This window comes from Acartia tonsa, chromosome 2 (assembly GCF_053477335.1).
Source record: "Acartia tonsa isolate MP-2025a chromosome 2, ASM5347733v1, whole genome shotgun sequence".
Classification (NCBI taxonomy): domain Eukaryota; kingdom Metazoa; phylum Arthropoda; class Copepoda; order Calanoida; family Acartiidae; genus Acartia; species Acartia tonsa.
Window position 1 is genome coordinate 13922812 of NC_137261.1, and position 19999 is coordinate 13942810.

Genomic DNA, 19999 nt, shown 5'->3' on the forward strand with positions numbered 1-19999 from the left:
AAAAGAGATCGATAATCCCTCATTTTTATGACGTCGCAAGGATGATTTTGAGTCACTTTGTAGCTAGAATTATTCCCTTTATGTAAAATAGTCTTTTTTAGATCGTTTTCGATCATATCGTTTAAAAATCACAAATGAACTCTTTAAGAAGAAAAAATGTTTTATTTTTGTTATTATATGTTAGGCTAGGTTACTCCATATAACCCGTTTACTTCCGAAATAATTTAGGGGTTTCCTTTCCCACCTCCCCTTTCATCTTTCGATTTTTGTTACGTCAAAAAGATAAAAAGTTAGACACTATTACTAGGTTCGAAATAAGAATAACAGGCTATCCTTCTTTCAGATCTATATAATCTTGACGTTAAACAGTTCGTTATATTTAATCATTTTTGTTTTTATAGGTTATTTAAATCATCCAACAGGTAAAAAATGGCTGAGAACCCGTTATAACTCATCAGATATTAAAAGGTTCCTAAGCCATACTGGAAAATATTTTTCAACAACTGAGTGTCCTCTTGTAGAAAGGAATATTCAGTCCTATTTTATTGTCTCAAATGAGCTGAAGAACATTTTATCTAAATTCTTATCTTATGGGTTACAAATTAAATTAAATTCTTATTGCATTGCGGTCTAATTATGTGGAGGGGAATCGACCAATTGTTGGTTTTACTTACTTTTTAAAAGCGAAGATTCATCTAGAATTTAGGTCGGTCCGTCAGTTCGTATGTCCCTCCGTCCGGAACGGATAGCTTTTTCCGTTAATTTAGGCATGTTATAATTGTCCTTTTGATTTCTGTAGCAGTTAGGTACGATTTAGAGAGCAAAGTAACTCTATAATCGCTACCAGAATGTCCGTAATATTGAGTTTTGGAGTACTGATTCCTAAGACAACAAAATATAATGTTATTAGCGAAGTATCTCTATAATCAAGTCCTGAAAATGTAAGTATGTCCTTAGACATTATTCTTTATTTAAGCAATTTTTCAACAAATTTCCTTACAATTTTAATTCGACTTTTATACATTTATATTTTGATTATTCAGTTCTGACACTCTACAAGTATCAATGTTCGTAACAGTTATTAAAATAACGTGATTTATTCCAGTTTTATTAGCCCAGGAGGCCTTTTTATGACTTTATCAATTTTTTAATATTATGATGCGATAACTGATTTTTCAGTATGGCTAAGATCTGGTTTGAATACAGCTGGAATATGACAGATTTGGAGCCAGGAGCCAACAAGGAACTATTCAAATGTGCGTAAATTATAAAATTCTATTCGTTAAAGACAGCAAACTTAAATATGAAATAACTAGAATGACAACATCCATAAAAAATAAAACTAATTTTGAACATCTGTAGAGTGTCAGAACTAACAAACAAAATATCTATTTGCAATTGTACATAGTTTTGTTTCACAATTTCTTATTACAGAATAATCTTAAAGGACATACTTACATTTTTAGCACTTTATAGAGATGCTTGTTATTGTACCTTTGTGCTTTGGGAATCATTATTCCAAAAATCAGACCATAGGAATATTATATTACATAAAATTATTGTCAAAAAGTTTAAAATGTGCATGTTTTAAATTAATAGGACAATTCTAACATGCCTAAATTAAAGAAAAGAGCTAACCGTTACAGATGGACGGACCTAACCTAATTATAGAAAAGTTTTCAAGAAAGTAAAATAGAATATTTTTTAGATAATCAAACCTAAATATTTTTTTTAAAAGTTTCAAATCTTTCTGTTTATAACAAAAATGTCCTAAAGCTTATAAGGCCTTATCCTTTTCATAAATGCATGTAAATCAATAGAATGCTTTACGTACGACCACGAAATCGTCACATCCCGAGGGGGTTAAACTACATTCGCGGGTTTTCTGCCTTATAATCCCGGGTCTACTATTATTTTCCGGGCTATTTTAAGCCCACTTCCATTTTTGCATAACTAATCCCTTTCTCTCTCTCTCTCTTCATTTTTTCCCTCGCACTTTTTTGTATTCCCCTTTCTCTTTCTCTTGCTAGCCTCGGCTCTGGCAAACATATACACAGCCTCTCTAGTCCATAGTTGTATATTGAACCTTACAAGGTCTGTTCCATAACAATTTGTATTTTTACCTACCAATACATTTTCATAATATAAATAATAGCGTTGCATAAAAAAGCAAATTTGAAGTGATTTTTGTTTAAACTTTAAATAAAATGAATGTTTTTTGAAGGTCTATAGTATCTAAAAAGCAGTGGTTTAAAATATTTGTTATTAAAGAAAAAGGTTTGACTAAACTGATTTGATTAGGTGAAACAAACCTAGGCCCAGCTAATAGCAATATACATCCAGTGAAAATTGGATCAAAGCTATTTGTGCTAGGCCTTTAGTGCTACAGTATTATTAGTTGAAACCCAGGATATAATAACATTTCATCAGGTAATAGAAAATTGAAAAAAAAAGTATTGCAGACAATTTTCCACGAATATTAAGATAAAAATCATAAAATTAAAACCAGTTTTCTTAGCCTGAGCCTTCAGCCCCTCGGGGCTGAGAATACTGGTTTTAATCTTTATATTTTTCCTTTTTAATATTCGCGAAAAGCTGACTATTACTCGATGCGATAAATAATTATTAGAAAATTTTCCGACTTTGTAACACATTCATATTGAAAAAAGTGAATAATTATCAATAATCTTATCATATTTCCAATAATGCATTCAAAGGTAGTAATCCATACCCTCCCGTAAGAAATCATCTATAGGGCCAAATAAGAAAAAAAACGGAAGATTTTATAAAAAAAAAGTTAATGCAAATCCAGAAAAAGAATAAGAAAATTATAAATTTATTCTACTTGAAATAATTTTTGAGCTAGAATATATGTGTCTCACCCCCCCCCCCCCCAAGAAAATAGCCTAAAACGACCACAGGACCAGTAGGTATATTTCCTGAAGAGTAGAATCTGATCGGTTTAGTGGTTACCGAAATCATTCTACTTTGTATTATAGATAAATTAATTTGTATATTATTTATTCTTGATTATTCAAAAGATTTATCAAAAATCCAATCACCTTATAAATAAAAAGAATGAATTAAAGAAAAAAGATCAAAAAATTAATCTAGCAATATAACTATACAATTTATTGTTTTCCAATAAAATTTAATTACGATATAAAAAATTGCCCTATATACAAAAAAGTCAAATATTAAAAAAAGTATGGTTTTGATCATAAGTATGCATTTTTGGAAAGACCTAAATTATAATGTAGCATCTACACAGATTCAAAATAAAAGTACATATCATCAGAGAGCGAGGGGACAATGGGCTGTTTATTACACTAGTCACCATAGTTTGGCTTAACAACTTCGGGGACTTGAATGAATTTTGATTGGGGGGTTTATCAAGTTGAGTGTTGGAAAGTAATTTTACTATACAGAAGACTATATACTAACAGAAGGGGTAATTTTGTGTATCATCATTGGGGATGTATATCAATTTATCGGCCATTGTCTTATCCCTTTAGATCCCTGACATATGATGGTAGTACCTGACTGAAATATGAATGGATGTTTAAGTGCATAGTCAAGTCATCTATTGAGGCAAAATAGTTTTACCATTTCAATTTTGTTTTGCAATTCTGTATATCCTATATTAGTACTGTCAGCTTATGCAGTTAACGAGCAGGGATCTAAAGGGATAAGACAATGACCGATAAATTTATGTTCATTCCCAATGATCACACACTAACTGTAGATTGAAATTAGTGGTGTAAACTCGACTTAATAAACCAACCAATCAAAATTCTGTAAAAGTCACCAAATTTGGTCAGCAAACGAATAAGAAAACGTTATTACAAAACTTAGGGAACAAGTGTAATAAACAGCCTATTGTCCCCTCCCTTTCTGATTAAAGAGTGGAGGAGGTTTTTAGAGAAAAGATATTCTAATGTAGAAATATCAAATTTGAATTAGAAAATATGAAATGGCAAATAAATAAAATTATAACCACTGAGCTGAGTGAAGGTTATAGCATCACTTGGGTTCAGGATTATTTGAATTTCAACTTAGGTCCTTATATGGTTTTAGGCTATTTCCTTTCCTCTTCCCCCCACCTTTTGAATTTAGAAAAAAAAGTTAATTTATATCACAAGATTATTTACATATGTTGTATAATGTAAATGTATTAAAATTATACCTATTATTATAAGTTATACCTATTTTAAAGATAGTATACACTTATGTAAATGAAGATAAACCTGCATACTTTTTATTGTAACTTGCAGCTGCGCCCCTAACATCTAGGGGCTATGTATTCGAAGCAGTAAAACCAAACTTAGATATAAGAATTAAAGAGCCAAAAGCTATAAAAAGCTTCCATAAAATGGTACAACATGTACAACATGTTTTATTAATATAAAAGTAATTGTAATTCTAATTATTAGAAATATTATTTATGGTTTAAGGATGAAAAATGGAGCAACCTTCGTATTTATGTTTAAACCTGGAAAAAATATGATAAAATGTTTTCTAGCTTCCAGGCTATTTTCTTTTTGGTAGCGCAGCTTCTCTATAATTATGCACAGAGAGAGAGAGAGAGAGAGAGAGAGAGAGGGCAATGGGCTATTCATTACACTAGTCCCCAAAGATTTATAATATAGTTTTCTTATTTCTGGGATTAGCAACTTTTGGGACTTTAGTGAATTTTGATTGGTTGGTTCATTAACTTAAGTGTCCAAACGTTTCAACCACTAATTATAATCTACATAATCTGTAATTTTGTGTATAATAATTGGGGATGAACATCAATTTATTGGTCATTGTCTTATCCCGTTAGAAAACTTACACACATTACTGTAAAACAAAATTTTACTTCAGTTTGCTAAAACATTTTTAATGTTTGGTTTCAACCTAATATTTTATGAATATAAGATTTATTATATAATTTTTGTTTTACAGTTTAGACCTATAAAAAGCTTTTGATTGCTTTTCAAGGCTGCGCTACTTATAAACACACAACATCCTTGTTTAACAATTTTCTAGACCGGTGAAGTTTTTTTCCCCTTTAGAAAATATATTTACAAAAGTGAAGGCAATAACTTAATTTGATTTTTAACAGAGAGGCTTTTTCCCTCATTTTTTTTAGTTTTGTCATTTTTCACTTCAAAAGAATTGTGATTGGATGGTTTGTATTCCGAAACTAGAGATCAATAAGGTTATACAGGAACATATATAATACAAATTTGAACGATGTCTGTCTGTTTGTTTGTAGCGAAGGATCTCGCTAACCGCTGAACCGATCGGGTTCTCCTTAACAGGGTAGCTTCTCATAGGTCCCGGGAAGGTTTATAACTTTTTTCTAGGGGGGTTGGGACACCCCCAACCTCCCAAAAAATTAAAAATACCCCCCCCCCAAAAAAAAAATCCCACCTCAATTTTTTTATTTTTTTTATTTTTCTTTTAAATTCTAAATACGAAAAATTTGTTTCATCAAACCTCTTGGGGCAAAGTATTAAAAAATGATTGATAAAAATTAAAATTTTGTAGCTTTTTCGTTCTATGATATACATTGCAATTATCGAAGATATTCTTTTACACAAAGTTTATTATTTTTCTAAACTTTTTTCCAGATGAAAGACTTTCCTCTCTATGTTATACACAAGCCTGTTATTGTCGTCACTAAAGAAGATTTTCTTTTTACCTAGCTACTTTTTCTAATGTATTTCAGATTTAGTCTCTCTATGTTATTGTCGTCACTTTAGAAGATATTGTTTTTACCCAGCAACTTTCTAAACTTATTTCCAGATATAATACTAGTATCTCTATGTTACACATAACACTGTTTTTATCCTCACTATAGAAGATATTCTTTTTACCCAGCTACTTTTTTTAATGTATTTTCAGATTTAGCCTCTCTATGTTATACACAACCCTGTAATTGTCGTCACTATAGAGATATTCTTTTTACCCAGCAACTTTGTTTATATATTTCTAAACTTATTTCCAGATAAAATATTAGTATCTCTATGTTACATATAACACTGTAATTGTCGTCACTAAAGAAGATATTGTTTTTACCCAGCAACTTTGTTTATATTTTTCAAAACTTATTTAAAGATAGAATATCGACGTCTCTATGTTATACACAAGCCTGTTTTTGTCGTCACTAAAGAAGATATTGTTTTTACACAGCAACTTTGTTTATATATTTCTAAACCTATTTCCAGATAAAATACTAGTATCTCTATGTTACACATAACCCTGTTATTGTGGTCACTATAGAAGATATTGTTTTTACCCAGCAACTTTGTTTATATATTTCTAAACCTATTTCCAGATAAAATACTAGTATCTCTATGTGATACACAAGCCTGTTTTTGTCGTCACTAAAGAAGATATTGTTTTTACCCAGCAACTTTGTTTATATATTTCTAAACCTATTTCCAGATAAAATACTAGTATCTCTATGTTACACGTAACCCTGTAATTGTCGTCACTGAAGAAGATATTGTTTTTACCCAGCAACTTTGTTTATATTTTTCTAAGCTTATTTACACCTAGAAGTAGTTTTCACATAGAGTCTTACTGTTTAAGTGATATATTTGATACATTGTATCTATGTTTTTTTTTGTACAATGGGAAAGTTTAATCTTTTAAGATTATAAGAAATATTTCTCTTATTTTTTACCCCAGTCTAAATTATTTTAGGGTAATTTGGGTATATATTTGTTATGAAAGGGGTAAATATTTTTTATTCAAAATGTTGAGGCACTCACAAATTCATTTGAGGAGGGTAAAATTTTTTTGTTTTAAAACCAAACTAGAAATAGGGGGTCACTATCCCACTATCCACCTCTAGGGGCGTAGCTAAATAAAGTCTTAACACAAAGAATAGCGTGTAAACAAATTAAAGAGTAACCATGCTCCTTAAAAAACGCATAAAATGTATCTGCCCTTGAAACAGGCATTTTATTATGTAAAAATTTGATGCATGCACACTCACACAGAGATGAAGATAGGCCAATGGAGGTAAAAATCTTCCACTTAATAGTGAAATTATGGCTTTAATTTCTTGCATATAACGCAATAAAGGATGAGAATATCCGGTGGATTAGAAGTGGTTATCAGCCATACTAAAAATCATGTATAGCATCGTATTACAGACACTTTTACGTACTTTAATAAAAATCATAAATTAATACCAGTTTTGTTAGCCCGGGCCCTTGGCTTCTCAGATCTAACAAAACTAGTTTTATCTTATGATATTTTGTCTTAATATTCGCGGAAAGTTGTCTATAATACGATGCGATAAAAAACTAATTTTTATCACTTTGTGCTCTACCATTTTTTCTCTCCAATATTTATAAAGCTAACAAATACACACTTTAAGAAATGGGTGGAGATTAATTTATCGTCTATTGTCCTATCGCTTTATTCCAGATGCACACAGCACAAATATATTAGAAATGCAAGTCTTTTTTTCAAATAAAGGATTAGGTTTTTAATAAGACTTAGGAATACAAATTCATTTTCTAACTGAATTATTTTTTTTGTGATTATTTGATGTCTGGTAAAATCGAGACAGTTAAATTATAACATAACCAGCGGCCCCCTTCCTAGGTAGGAATATGTGAGGGCAGAAAAATAGCCTAAAACCATAATATCCAGACTTACATATAAGAAATTAATGAAATTCCTAAAACCATCTCAGGGCTAATAAGAAACTTTACTGTAAAGAAGAACCATATCGGTTCAGCGTTAGCAAGATCATTTACTACAGACAAAAAAGCTTACTACTATATATTTAAAAGGGTTGTTGCCTTTTTGAAGTTTAAATTGATTGTCATTAAATCTCCCATTTGATATTTAAATAATTGATTTTCCGATTATTATTTTTTTCTTTTTAGGTTTAAAATATGCAAATTTTCAAATTTTCAGTTAAGGCTTTGTATTGAATATTATAAATATATTACGTAATAATTGAAATAACACTATTTATCATATATGATAAATAATTTTATCAACACGCTATTAATACAGCAAATTTAATTGAAATTTTAGTTAATAAAACATTTTTATATAACTGTATGAAATTGAAAAAAAAACTATACTAGGCCATAGACGAAGCTTGCTTAAACTGGAGACTTAATCAGTGGTTCAGTTTAGCAAGGTCTTACTCTTAAAGGATAAATTCCTACTACTTTTAATGTACTATAGAGTTCTATATATGGACTAGGGCCCCTTGATGGGGGGAGGGGGTTGAGAGGGTTGAATTCGACAAGCCAATTTTTTATTTTAGATTTTAGAAGATTTTTTTTTGGATGGGGGATTTTTTTTGGGTTTTTTAAAAATAAAAAGATATTTAACAGTGTTTGGAGGTCAAACAGTCGGTCATACCTAGATTATAGAGTAGAAATACTAATTGTTAAAAAAATATGAGAACTTGAAATGGTGTCAGTAGTCAAACGTTTTGCTTTAGTCTAAACTACATTAAATACAATTTAATGTCACAACTTTGCTATATTTTTGGGAAATTGGGACGTTATGTTATACGGAATTAAATGTGTAAAAATAATGTATTTTTAAAACATTATCAATATATTTTTCCTATAATAATGAAAATATAATAGCAGAGAAACATTAGCATGATTTACTTTAATGTTTTATTAATGTTTTGTTTGTAATTTAGTATTTTTACAAGTAATTAAGTATAGTAAGTGTAAGTTGAGGTAGACACGCTGACAAATGTTCAATCAAGATTTTTTTTCAATGAAGTCGCCACAAACGACTAAAAAGGCCTTAAACAAGACTTTTTAACATGTTAAATAATATCAAAATAGAAATTTAAGATCAATTTATTCTTTCTAAAGTAAGACTTTTTTCCAATAAATACTTTAAAAGGTCGTTTATTTAAATTCAAACAGGACTTTTTTGTGTTATTGAAAAATGTTTAAAAAGTATTGAAGCAAATCGTGATATAAAACCTTGGAAAAATCAATTAATGTGGTTAATCAAGCTGGTCTCCGTGAGCTCAGGTTAGAATAAGAAAGTTGGGCAATGAAATTTATTTCCCTTTACTCTAAGCTTATAACTGTTTTAAAAGCAAAACACATTCAAATTCTATAAATTAATTTCTAGTTATTTAGATTAAAAAGGATACTATTCGCAGATTTTTTCAATACTTACAATGCTAATTTTATTCTTCTTTAAACCACTTACGTTCATCCTATATTAACATATCTTAACATTTGTAGGATTATTATCTTAGCAGCCAAAAATATTTCCATCCTTTCAACTGTAGGAGAGAAATATTCTATGCAGTTTTTTGGTCACTTAGAAACTTTTTTTCTTAGTAATCTTTATATGTCCATGTAAGTTCTTTTATCGTACTTTTTATATTGTAAAATCTATTAGGTAAAAAATCTACGGATAATATTGTATTTTCGCAAGTCAATCTTTTCGGGTTTTTTCTTTTATTTCATACCGTTACATACAGCTGTACACATTTATAGAAGATCAAAAACGCTTTCATTGCCCTTTTTCATTAAGTTGTTAAACATTTTACATTTAATATCCATGTAATTAGAATTGATCTTTTTAGCTACATACCTATGAAAAAAAACTGTTTTGCTAAATATTTATTCATAATATTTCCCAAAGATACGGGAAGTGTCATGTGTGACGTCATAAAAATACGTCTAAAAAGGCAGGATAAGAGGAAAAGTGGACTAGGAAACCCCTAAAAAAGAGATGGATTTAGATATATTTTTATGACGTCACACATGACACTTTTCATTAATTCCATATTTCCCTATCAAAGAAGAAATTCTGTTTACTAAATTTTGGAAAAATTGAATTTATCTTCAATGGTCCTATCAGTTTATCCCTGAACTGCCACTGGTACATTTTGTTTATCTTTATCCAATCCTTTCAAATATCAGACTTAAAGAGAATTTTGTATTTTGACTTGAAGGAAAATTTTATTGTTAAGGTTGGTGCAAGATTATTAAACAGAATGCAAAATCAAAATAGAAATTAAAATTAAAATTTCTAAATTGTAAGCAAGGAAATTTTTGTGTATGCTTAATTTTTAAAATTTGTAACTATTTAATTGATTTAGACAAATATTAAATAAATAAATCGAAACCCAATGCTTTTAGAAAACAACTTACCAAAAGACGGACAAACTAACAATCAACAAAGTAAATTAAAGAGTAGCTAAGCTTAAAATGGCATGGTAACTGTATATTAATATTAAATCCTACTGTCTATGTCTCTTGTGGTAAAACATCACTTCTGCAAAATGTATTAATAAAAAACGCTAAAATTATGTTTAAGATATTATTTATTTATAATCGCTATGACAAAAAATTAACATAATTTTCATATAATTACTGTTATTAAAAGAAAAATTCAGATTACCCTTAAAAGAAAATAACATTATATTGAAATATCATAATACCTAAATATAAAAGATAACTGTATGTATAGATACTTTAATATATTTATTTTAATTTGAATATCTGTTGAATGTAATAAATTGAACAGAATAATAAAAAATATATTTGCAAATGTGATTTTCATTTCATGTTGTAATTTTATATCCTCCTATTGTATAAAGTAGTAAGCGTTTTTTGTCTGTCCTGAAGGATCTCGCTAACCGCTGAACCGATATTATTCTCCTTTATAGTGAAGCTTCCTATAGGTCCTGCGAAGGTTTTAAACTTTTTTGGGGGAGGTGTCTTTACTTCCCTCCCCCCCAAAAAAAATAAAAATATTTTTTTACCCATTTGAAACTCAAATATAAAATTAGATAAGGTCGACTTATCCCCCTCATACCTAAAGTGCCCCTAGAGGCTTCTAGGGGGCGTAGCAGCTAGTTTAATATAAATTGATATCTAGGTGGAAGTAATCTCCCACTGTCGCTTGATTCTTAGTATGAAGAGAAAAGGTTAATTACCTCTCAAATTTTACCCAACTTCAAATATTTAACTTTTAATAATGTTGAAATATTTTTTTTTCATATTAATTTGGTGATAGTAATTTAGCCTCTAGGAACTCTTCTCAGGCGAATTTAAAGCATTTTATTCTTATATTCATTATTTTTTTGTGTGTGTTATTTGACTTTATTCCCCTCAAAAACTAGAATAATATAAAGCTTCAAAGATTTTAATAAAAAAATAAATAAACTAAACTTTTAACTAATGAAATTAGAGATCTAAAAATATTAGACAATGGTAGATAAATTGATTTACAGTCTATATCTTCATAAAGATAAGGATGACAACATCCATAAAAGCGAATCTCTGAAACGGTATGACAGACGAACATTATCTCTTGTAACAGTGTCAGAACTGAATATACAAAATTTGAATATACAACAAATACAAAAACTTCTTAATACAGAATTCTGTATACAGAAGGAAATACTGAAATTTTTAGAACTTGATTATAAAGATGCTTCGCTTTTGAAAATTACTTTATAGTATAGGATATTCTTGTACAAGTATTTATATGCCTAACTTTTATATTACTAGACTTGTAACATGTGTCTAAGTCACATAATATTAATATTTAAGCTCGTATATAATCAAATATTTTGTACCATGATTTTCCTTTTAATATATTTTTTTAACATAATTATATTTTCAATTTGTCATTGGCGTTTAACAAATAAAAAATAATAGATTCTGGTTTATTTCTGATAATTAAAATTACTTTAAAAAACCGTTAGATTTTGACTCTATCCTATTACATATCCTTATAACAAAGTAACAGGATGTTTGTCTGTGTGTACCACAGGATGTCGCTACATGGGAAGGTTTGTAACTAATTTGGGGGAAGGTTCCACCAGCCTTCACCCCCCGAACAAAAATTAAAAATAAGGGGGGAGGCGGTCTCAATTTTCAAAAATTTTTCTTTTTAAATCTAAAATGAAAATTGGATTATCGAATTCAACTCCCCTCTTAACAAGAGAACCGGTATTAATCCATCGGATAATTATTATCGGTTTCGATTTTTCAATCCTTAAAAAAATATTACTTTCATCCTTTTATATTAAAAAAAAATTAGTTGCTTCTTTATTTTTGGTTACAAGTGTCCATATTCTTTTTTAAACAAAGGAATTATAAAGATGCTAAACATCTACAAAAGAAACTTTACAAAATACAAAATTATTTCACACTAAATGAGGTGAAATGTGTATTTCTTGCTACCCTTGCTAAATGTAGGAAAATTAATACTCACATTTTTGCACATTTTTTTTGCCCGTGCCATGCTAACTAAACAGCTAGGTCTACAAACTAATTACTGTTTATTACAAGGAAAAAAATACACTATATTGTAGATTTAAAGATGCTGAAAATATTATAGTTTTTATACTTAAAAAAAAAAAAAAATTTCATTAAAATCCTTTACCTTCTTTAATGGAAAATTTAGATTTTTTGCATGTAGATTTGCCTCAAAAACACAATATAATAGGTAAAGTAAAACCTGAATATTTTACATTTAAAACAAAAATAGGTAGGACATTATTATCTTTAACTTTTCCATTCAAACAATCAACAAATTTAATTTTATGAATAGCACAAAGAAAAAAAAACATTAGCTACACAAGGTAATAAATAATAGTTCGTAGACCTAACTGGTAAAGGTGTTGTAATTCTCAAGTTCAAGTTTATACACTTAATAGAATGTTTAATGTACAGAGTATGTGTGTGTGTGTGTGTGTGTGAATGTGTGTGTTTGTGTGTGTTTGCAATGTGCACTATTATACACTATTATTCACCTCTATACATACCATACACATTATACATTTACTTTACATACTTTATTAAACGGGTAATCCTAAAATACTGTAGAAAAACATAGACGATTTTGGCCAAAGTTTTGCTATAAAGGTCTCTTAAGATTCTAAAAGCAAATAAAAAAGATCAGGTTTGCTATAGGTGATGTAACTATATGTATTGGGATGTGTGTTACCATTTAGTCAAATGCGCTTAAAAAGTCAAACTGTTCATAATTATGCACATTTTATAAATATACATGTATGAACAGTTTGACTTGATAAGCGCATTTGACTAGGTATTCGAGAACTTTACGCAAAATATGCGAAAAAATGACCCACTTTATAAAACAAGGAAATGTACGTCAAAATTTGGGAAGTATTTCTTGTCAAGCACATAACAAATAGGTAAGATTGGCTCAGTATAAATTTAATAAAAACAATGATGATAAGTTTCATATTGATAAAACATGTTAAGGTTAAAATTAAAGATAGGTTGTTAAAGATGAGTTTTTGGGTTGGTGTTTTTGATTGCACATGAAAAGGCTATGGATGTGCAAAATTTAAAAAATCTAATGTCTGTTAAGATTAGATAACAATAATTAGATTTAGATTTAATTGAATGACACGTAAAGCTGTAGATATTAGCAGTTAAGTATAAGTACTTTATAATATGTAGGAAAGTTTATTGCAAGGTTATTGTTGCAAGTCTTGAGTCTAGTTTTATGAATGAATAGATAGGTGATAATGAATGTAAGGGTTTATACTGATTGAATTCTGTATTTATATTTTTAACATTAGATATGCTCTCTCTATACATATTGGCTGTACAAATTGTATATTTGTTTGTTGTATTTTATATATTTTAATAAAAAATTAATTAAAACCAGTTTCTTAGACCCGAGGGGTCGAAGTTCAGGTCTAACAAAACTGGCATTAATTTTATGATATTTCTTTTAATATTCCTCTAAAATTGTCTATGATACTGTGCTATACGTGATTTTTCAGTATTGCTGAGAACCGCTTCTAATCCAGCGGATACAAATGAATTTCGAAGCCATACTAAGGAAAAAAGCATGGGTACATTGAACAACTGTTACAAAATCTCTAAAATTTCCTTGTAGATCAGTGTAAGAATACAAAGTTTACTAAATAAGTTTTACAGAATAAATAATTAAAATTAAATTCATTAAAGTTAGGCAATGAATCATGCTTAGCTATTTTCCCCTTGAGATTCAAGCTTGAAAAATATGTTTGTGATATTAAATTACTTATTAAACTTTAATTCATTATACTATTATATAACTAAGTAAGAGTTTTTGTCTGAAGCTTAAGATTTCGTTAACTAATGAACTGATTGAGTTTTCCATTTTATAATAGCTTTTTGTTCCCTGGATGGTTGTAGGCTATTTAATTTTTATATATGATTTTTGGTTTAGGCTATTTTCTACTTTCTTTAGTAATTAGATGCTAGGAGCGCAGCCGCTAGTAATAAAATATAGTGAATTCGCCCTATTTTTGCCGTATCAACTATGAGTTCTACATTAAAAATTTAGGAAAACAAAAAAAAGCCCCAAAACCATTCCAAGACTTTAATATAAAATTAAATTGCCCAAAACCATCTCGGGATCCAAGTGAAGCTTTTATAAATGGAGCACTCAATCAGTTAAAAGTTTTGAACCTATAATTTTTTTAATAATTGAATAGAAGGGTGTACAAATTTATTCCTCTTAAAAAATGTTCACTTAAATATCTAGTCTTATTCTTCCTAATTTTGATTGTAAATCCTTTATTTCAAGTGGGATTTAGACAAGACATATAAAATAGTAAAATACAATACTTAAAGCTTTAATGTGGGAAGTAAAATAAATTTTGTTAGTTTTGTGGAGAAATTTTTAGGAAAATATATAAGTAGATATGAGTTTTTGTTATTTATAGTTGTGTCTGTTTATGGTCTAGAAACTATTTATAGGCCTTGATTTTATTTTTTAGAATCACAAAGACTTTTTTATCTTTATACTAGCAGCTACGCCCCAAGAGGCCTCTAGTGGCACGTAAAATGTCAATCTAAGTAAAGATCAGCTGTTTACCAAAAATGATTAAATTCTACTTGGCGCTGCTACTCTCCCTCAAAATAACTATAAGCCGTCCCAGGACCTATGAGAAGCTACACTGTAAAGGAGAACCATAGCGGTTCAGCGGTTAGCTTGATCCGTTGGTACAGACTGACAGAAAAACAGACAAGGATCCTCATAGGGATTTACTAAGATAAGATCTTATAATTAACAAATTTTTTTATGTTTAACCAGATATTTAACAAAAAAAGGAAATCGTATTTTTAAAGTACATTTTAACAAAAACTAAAAGCCTTATAATATTGTATTTAAATAGAATAATGTATTTAAATTTACCATTATATGCTAAAAGAACCGTAGGTTTAATATCCTAAACATTTATATGGTTTCCAGTATTAACTCTTTTTCTTTAATTCTACTTCAAATAAAATATATTAGCATTAATAAGTTTATTTGTAATATTTCTTTTCAAAATTTATATTTTCTAGTTTTATATAAAAAAAACTTCCCTAGTATCTACGAGCCCTGATTTCGAGGGAACATATATATTGGCTAGGAAAATAGCTTAAAACCAAACAAATACTTTTTACAATCAAAAATAAAGTATCCTAAAACCATCACAGGATCTATGTGAAATTTACCAGAAGTAAAGAACTCAATCGGTTCAGTAGTTATTGAGATCTTCAGATTAAGTTTTCTTGATTTGCTCGGTTCATGTTCAAGATAAACGGCTCGAATTTTTAGGAATTGATTAAGTCAACATTCTACATATTTTCACTAAGTTTTATAAAGACTTGTTTTAACACTAACTCATTATATACATATAACGTAGTAAGGTTTTTTTGTCTTAGTTTATGATTTTATGATAAGGGGACTATACCCGTCTGAGAAATAGATGTTTTATCTATAACTAGAAATAGGTGTTTTATCTTAGCTGCGCTGCTGAAAATTACAAGGAAAATAGTGATCTTTATTTTTATAAACTGTCTCGAATTGACGTACAGACTTGTCCTAGTCATAGAGTAGCTCTGCTACATTAAAACAATTACAGGAAGAAAAGTGTTTGCAGCTCTTTAAATAGAAGTATTTCGCATGTAAATTGTTCTCATTATTGTAAATTGGATCCCAGAAATTAGTGTCCCCAAAGAATCACAAAATTCCGAGAACTAGAATTATAAATTATTGGCTGCTCCCCTAGCATCTAGTAAACCTTTCTTTGTAGGGGCTAAGAATGGTAAAGAAATATAGCCTGAAACTTTTCCAATGCTTAAATCTAAGTAAATATATATAAATCTTACTACTTTATATAATAAGACTAGGGAGTTGAAAGTATTTGTATTCTTGCATAAAATGTATTAGAGGTTTAAAAATTAAAAAAAAAACAATAAGCCCTATTCATATTGATTTACTAATTTATATTATTTTGCAGGTATGTATTGACATACATCAGTTCTGTTTCTGGTTACTCCTTTATAACTTTGGTAACTTGTTGTAAGCTTTTCAAGGTTTAGGCCCTGTCAAACATTGTTAGAAGCGCCGCTACTCTAGAATTAAAGTATGTTTGTAAGGTCAAATAAGGGGCATACACTGCACTAGCTCAATTAAAACAAAGAAGGAAGAATCTAATGCAAATATTATCCTAATAACGTTCATAACAGTAACGTACGGTAGGGCCAGGGTGTGTGGCAACCCGCCCCCCCCCCCCAATTTTTTTTTAACAAGTATGGCCTGTCTTTTTTCACCTTCCACTGGTTTCACACCCAGATGAATCGCCAGTGTTTAAGGATTAACATCAAAACATAACATTTTCTGAATATATCACAATTCATTTTTACTGTATCTCAGATTACTTTTTTATGACAGATTCTTTATGCTGCACTGCCTTTACACAAAATTGTCCTTGTTCTATACTACAAATGCCAAATACAAATTAGTACAATTGAAAATTAGACCAGTGACATGTAGAATAATCACAAACTTTTAGAAATTTATAGAATATAATTTTCAAATTAAAAAAAGCACTTGGGATAAGTTTGCAAATTACAATGAAAATATAAATTGTACTAATACAATGAACTAAATGTGAATTTCTTCACATTTTTTTCCTTCTAAATCTATTTTACTAAAGAACAAACCCAAAACTAATCCAAATTATCAATTTGGTAAAGTTTATTGTATAAATTTGTTACAGATAAAGGAAGAGCAAGAATAAATTTTATTTAGTTGAGAAAACAGCGAAATTTTAACAATTAATAGGAACGTAATTTAAAATTGTTTTGAGTCACAATGAAAACAACTCACTTTTATTAACCTATTTATCCAATTAGGCTAATGACTAAAAGATTTTAAAAGCTTTTTATAGTGCCTCTAAAAAATTACGTCATAGAATGCAAAAAATGACCAAGGATAGGACAATACACAGACTAAATTACCAATGACAGGCCAGTTATATTCTAATTGACCAATATGGTAGGCAAGAATGACGTCATTTTTTTTAAAGACACCTTAAAGAATTAAATTTTCTATAAAAGCAAGTTTTGTTATTTGTTGTAGTTGAGGAAAACCTTATAGAACAAGGTTGAGGCACAATAAGGCAATTTGTAAATCTCTCTTGGCAAATATTCAAATATTACAGTCAGTAGCTTAAATTTATTTATTCAGAATTAAGTGGAAATTCTATTTTTCTATTTTAAATAAATAAGTATCTCTTTTCAATTTAAACACAAACTGCCAACTACCAATGCATTATTATTGACAGATTATCTGCGTATGAAAATAAAAATTACTTTCAAAAATGAATAAAAAACAAAATATTCGGTGGTTTAGAAATAGTTTTCAGCCATACGGAAAAATAATGTATAGCATTGTATTACGAACAATTATTCTTTTTTGAAATACTAGCGGCTTCGCCCCTAGCCTCTAGGGGCTTTGCCCCAAGAGGTGATAAAAAAAAATTATTGCGAAAATCGTAAAGGACCATGGAAATCTCTTTCAAAAAAAAAAAAAAAAAAATGGGGGGGGGGATTTTTTGGTTTTTGGGGGGGTTGGGGGTGTCCCACCCCCCGAGAAAATAGCTTAAAACCACCACAGGACCAATAGGTAGATACCCTGAAGAGTAGAATCCGATCGGTTCAGTGGTTACCGAGATCTTAAGGGACAGACAGACAGACGGACAGACGGTCAGACGGACAGACGGACAGACAGACATCGTTCTACTTTGTATTATAGATTAAAATAAAAATCTTCTTTTCATTATTTTCATCTTTCATTTTAATATCCGCGAAAAGCTGTCTATAATACGATGCGATAAATATATATTCTAAATACAAAAAGAAATAGCCACTGAAGTAATGAGTAGCCTACTCAAGTGCCCAACTATAAATGACTACTACCAGACTTTAAACTTTGGTAAAGTTGGTAAGCGTAGGTATAGGTTAGGGAGGGGATTAGGTTGATGGTTATCTACCTTACAACACAAGGATGGCTATTTTCAGAGAGAGGAGACAATGTGCTGTTTATTACACTAGTTTCAAAAGGTTTTATAATAACGTTTTCTTATTCGTTTGCTTAACAAATTTAGGGACTTTCACTTTGGTGACTTTTGATTGGTTGGTTTATTAAGTTGAATGTTTAAACGTTTCAAACACTAATTTTAATTTACAGAAGGGCAATTTTGTGTATCATCATTGGGGATGTACAATGTACATTGTACATCAACTTATCCTTTTATATAACTGATTTTAGACCCCCAAAATTTATTTGCCTTTTTTTTGAGATATAATATAACATTTTATGTCATACTTTGTATGTCCGTCTGGTTAATTTTACTTTATATCTTTGTAAGATGTTTGATTTAATGAATATGGATAATATATTTTCAGCTATATGATATTAAAATCTAAAAGTTAAAAAAGAAAAATACGCATTTACTTAATGTAGGATTAACCAATACATTAATAAATATAGCGCAATAAATAGTAATTTCTATCAATAGAATAATCCTTTAATTTTCCTGTAAAGGATTAATAGAATGTGTCATAAACATAAATCTATAGATTAATAGGTTTTTTATATAGCGAACTTTAATTAAACCTCTCCAAGAGAATTTGATACCTATTAAGAGAATATTTTTGACAAGGACATCAATATATGCTGTAAGAAAATAAAGCAATAAAAAAACATAAACAATAATGATCTTAACCTTCTAAAATTAAGTTTAATATTATAAAATAAGAAATTCTTTTCCAGTATTAATCAGAAAACCTATTAATATCAGATAGATAGAATCAGTTCTAAGCCATACTGAAAAATCATGCATCGTATCGTATTATATCCAGTTTTCTACGAATATAACAATATTTCTACGAATTTATCTTAATCTTATTGTTGAACATTTTAATATCCACAGAAAGCTGTTTATAATACAATGCGATAAATGACTTTTATATTCATTTGTTAAAGTAAAACATTCCAAATAATGTCCCAGTAGACTTGAGGCAAGGTAATCAAGTAAAGGAGAATTCATTACAACTGGTTTCATGTTTATTTTCAATGCTGTAGAAATAACAGACATTATGAATTATAGAATGACTAAATAAAACAAAGAGGTTTCCCTAACATGAAATGCATTAAAGACTAAAAAAGGCCTTCAAAAAAAAATTCTGACTTCATAAAAATGAGGGATGAGGAGAAGAGGAGTGGGAAAGAAAACCCCTAATAAAAGATGGATTTTTTTGACGTAAAATACTGATTTTTTAAGGGTCTTTCTTCGTCTTCCATATATTCCACAAAATAACTTTTTCTAAAGCATTTTTAAGGAGCTTTCTATGGTGCCTAACAAAAGCGACCACATTTTAGAATAGTCCATTATTCTAATATGACGTAATTCTGGATTTTAAAAAGAGGTCTAAGATTAAAAACTTTTGGCCAAAAATTCACGAATTATGTCATATTAGAATATTAGACAATATACGGGCTTCTTTCTTAATATTTAAGTTAAGTTAAGTAAATCAAGGATTGGGCTCCGTGGGGTTAGATTCAATCGCAGTGGAAATAAGCTTTTCCAAAAATCAAAATTGGAATTGAGATTAATCACCTTATTTATTATCGATTGCTATACTAAATTCAAACATGCGAAATTAACATTATTTAA

The 19999-nt window shown here is 29.2% G+C and overlaps 1 protein-coding gene across 1 annotated transcript in view; it reads left to right on the plus strand.

Moving 5' to 3' along the window:
- Positions 1 to 2064: 2064 nt before the first annotated feature.
- LOC145305094 (cell adhesion molecule 1-like) overlaps positions 2065 to 19999 on the plus strand; it is a 170786-nt gene continuing 152851 nt past the window's right edge. The window contains exon 1 of the mRNA XM_080146731.1: positions 2065 to 2430. The gene's annotated coding sequence lies outside the window, so the exon portion shown is untranslated. The remainder of the gene's footprint in view (positions 2431 to 19999) is intronic.